The sequence below is a fragment of the Zerene cesonia genome, chromosome 20, assembly GCF_012273895.1.
Source record: "Zerene cesonia ecotype Mississippi chromosome 20, Zerene_cesonia_1.1, whole genome shotgun sequence".
NCBI classification, from domain to species: Eukaryota; Metazoa; Arthropoda; class Insecta; order Lepidoptera; family Pieridae; genus Zerene; species Zerene cesonia.
This window is the reverse complement of record NC_052121.1, coordinates 5,970,661-5,974,730: the sequence shown is the minus strand read 5'-3', so window position 1 is coordinate 5,974,730 and position 4,070 is coordinate 5,970,661.

The following is a 4,070-nucleotide window of genomic DNA, read 5'->3' as shown; positions in this document are numbered from 1 at the left end:
GTAATAAATGTTATTTGCAGTTAACAATTTTCTTTTTTCTTTATTACAATATTTATGGCAAGACTAGGTATATTGCATACGGTTTAACGTTTGTTTACTACGCGCATTAATGTTGTAAAACATATTATAATATAAAAACACATTGCATTTCGGAAAATTTGTAAGTATCATCAAAATGTAGGTAGAAAGATGGCTTCACCAGACTATACTATAAGTGCAAACTCTAACTTGAATTTTACAAGAGTTTCAAAACGATAAATGAGTGTTATCAAAGTCACGCAAATGCAGAGACGATTTTTCTTTGTAATTTACTTACTAAGAGAACGAAAAAATTGCAACCTCTTTGCCCATTTATTGTTCTGTCTTCTTCTTAACAAGTTTACTATATGTATAATTGTATATATGTGTCTGTCTGTGATATCATTGTTCTTAAACGAATAAACTCATTATACGTTTTTTTGTTATATTAATTATTGTATTGCACTTGTAGTAACTTGGTTATGTTTGTTTACTGTTGCTAAAGAAAGTATAGTCTGCACCAATTAAGGTATAGATATGAATCTAGGAATGTGGAATAGACGTTACTTGTATATTGTGGCTTACTATAATTTCGTATTTATGTCACAAATTATGTGCACTATTTGGATTCAGGGTAATGTTAGAACTATCTGAAAGTGTGCCATTATTCATCCACATAACGCTAAGAGTGCGTGTGTGCACTTTTTTCAATTATTCAACGGTAGCCGCCATAGCGTCACCACTTATATGATGCAGGGTTGCTATAACAATTCCCCTGAAGAGAAAGTGTGTCAGTATTCATCCACATAACGCTTAGATTGCGTGTGTGCAATCTTTATCAATGATGCAATGGTAGCCCACCATTTTATTAACATTATTGGAATACTGTATCGTTTACACATGTAAAAAAAATAACCTACGTTCAATATTCAAATTTTCTTAAATATAAAGACTGTGACTGTGAGACACTATGTATTTCATATACAAGAAATGAATTTCGTTTTATTAACGAATCACAGCACCCAATACAACAATACGTAATAGCATAGCTTTTATTACATTTCAGTTAATAAATTCAGCATCAAGAGGTATAAGTTTAAAAAGTGCACTATAATAAGTGATGACTCTTAATTAGTAAAAAGCTTTTGCGTTAACCCTGTATCAAGTTAGCAAACCTTTGTCCCTCGAGACATAAGTCTCGGATCCAATCCTCGAATACCAAAGGTCACGAATCCCGTTGTTAAGAGTCAGAATTTTCCCAAGCTTTCATTTCCCAAACCGTGTCAATAAATGGATTAGTTTTGCATATATTTATATGGCTATTTTCAAACAGAATTTCTTTGTAACAAAATAGAATCATATTATTAATCTTGTGTCATGTTTTCGATAAATTGTATTATTATTCCAGTTTTCTTTTTTATAAATAGTCCTTCTTTTCTTTTCCAATATTTGGGTCGTGATTTAATATTATAACATGTATTTACCTGACACAGAAGATGAATCAAGTCTAATAAATTAATGTAGTATAAATATAATAAATATCACAATATTGACTGTAACACATCGTAAACATATACGATAACATGTTTATTAAATATATAGGCATTATGACTAGCTAAGACGCTTACACACTACAACTACTATGCTTGATATAAAGATAATATTGAACGACAAAAGAACTTTGTGTACTAAAAGTATGTGAGTTATATTACTTTGCAAGGTAGAAAGAGCTTTGAGCAAATATTTAACGGGAGCAGAAATGCGGTTGCAAGCAGCAGTAATATACGACCCAGCGTTCCTTACAAGCAATATATTAGTAAACCTAGCATCTGTGAGAAGACAGCAAAGGATTCCTCGCTTGGATTTATCGGAAGTAATATTTTTGACAACAATGGGCACAAGTCGACATACGTCTTTGAACAGTGGGTTTAGCCACTTAAGTGGATTAAACATCTAACAATGACGGTTTATTGCGCACAGTAACTTCCCAACCACCATAGCTTCACGTAAAGTACCCTTGATGTGATGATTGTTTACAAATCTACAGTAAGTTTAATTAACTTCAACTTTATTTGTAATTTATTGATGGAAAATTTCATATAACATAATATAAAAGCGGCAAGTAAAAGAATCCTTTTAAAATAACTTATTTGATTTCATAATTTTAACCTGATGTAGGTATAATAATTCTATTTCTTGAAACTATAGCAGGCACGTATCTGTATTATATTAGTGTTTAGCTGCGAGGATACAATAATCGCTCATGAGAATTTCGGAGGTTTCGTGGTGACGTCAGAGGGGCGCGGGGCGGGCGAGTGGCGCGCGCCGCGACACCAGCCCGGCGGCTGGCAATGCCTCTGCATCCACGGGCATATCTGTTGATCCGTTGCGCGCCGAGCGCGGAGGTCGCGCCACGATCGCGCCGCCCGCCCTCTACAACCCGTAAACAAAACATAACGCGACCACGGACCTTGTGCACGGTCACGGTTAATTCACCGCGTTTTATCATAACTTTCCGTGTGGTTCTATTTCCTTAGCATGTTTTAAGCAATCCGCGTCTGGGGTAAACGGCCCGACAAACGCCCACGGACAGTAGTAAATAGTGTCGTAACTCCGCCGCCAGACTACTATCAGGGGATGCATCGTAAATGTACAGTAATTAGGTATGTAATGGTCACACATACTGAATGTCATGTGGTTTTATCACCTTGAAGAATTAATTGATTTAGTTCATACTTAATTAATTTTCCATAAAAACACATTAAAATCGAAAGTTTTTCCAATATACATCAGCTATTTATCAGACATAATAAATTGAAATTGGATTAAAGAAATTTAGAGATAAATTAATCCAAAGAACGAACACACTTGTATTGCAATAAAATATATTGAATTTACCGATCACATACACATACCCAATAATTTAACAACTTTAGTTTTTAGTTCCCTGCCGATATAAAATGATTGATTGAATGCAATTTATCTACAATCGCCCGGGGCATATACATGATTGCGAAATATGTTAAACCATTGGAACTCACTCATCTAAATTCGAATCGATTATATTAAAAAAGTATCTTATAATAAGTAAAACACATCTTATAACTAATATTGAAAATTTTATTTAATAAAAAGCTGTTGCTATTATAAAAACTTCTTAAAGTAAGTGCACACGAATAAGCGATATTATAATCAATATGCCTATTCGCTGAAGGCTTTAATTTGACTCACCCTTAATTTAAAGGACGCTATTCAGATTGAAGCCTGTAATTAAAGTCGACTTACAAGGCTCTAAGTCTCTGCGTTGAGATTACTGTCGATGGCTCCGGACCGAAATCCAGGCATTTTGAGGATTTGCCGTCTCTTGCATTTAAATGTTTTGCTAAACATAAATTTCAATAGATCTTGTTTCGTAGACTACTTATTTGCAAAATTAATTGAGAATTTGGCCAAAAATGGCTTACGTGCAGAGCATACAATTTTTTTTAACTAAATTACATTAATTGCGTTTTCTGGAAGCAAAAATAATACAAAATTACAACATTAATTTAAAAATAACAAACACGTACTATGGCGTATCATTTCTTAGAAGACTGTTAATAACAGATATACAATGATCGTCGCCCAAATATTTATTAATTATGAAAGTAAACGAAAGGCCTTCTTAATGCTTAAGTGTTACTTACTCTCACAACAATGATAATGAATCTGAGAACTAATTCTAATAACGTCGTCTGCGAAGGCGAGCATGATTTATCGGCCCACTTGTTTGTTGTTTCACGCTCGCGAGGATTTTATGACATTGTATCTTCGGTAGGGAATCGTATAATTATTTTCGTGTTAGAATAAACAGAGAGCAAGTAGGTACAACAAACACGCATTATAAATGAATAGTGTAAATGCTAGTTATGACTCGCGGCTTCGAGTGTAGATTAGTCTAGTAGCTTGTTGGAGTACTGAGACAAGTTTAACTACGAAATAAAATATAGTTTAAAAAAACTAAAAAACACGCTTTTCAAGCACATCAAACTAAAAACTATAAAATAATTTTT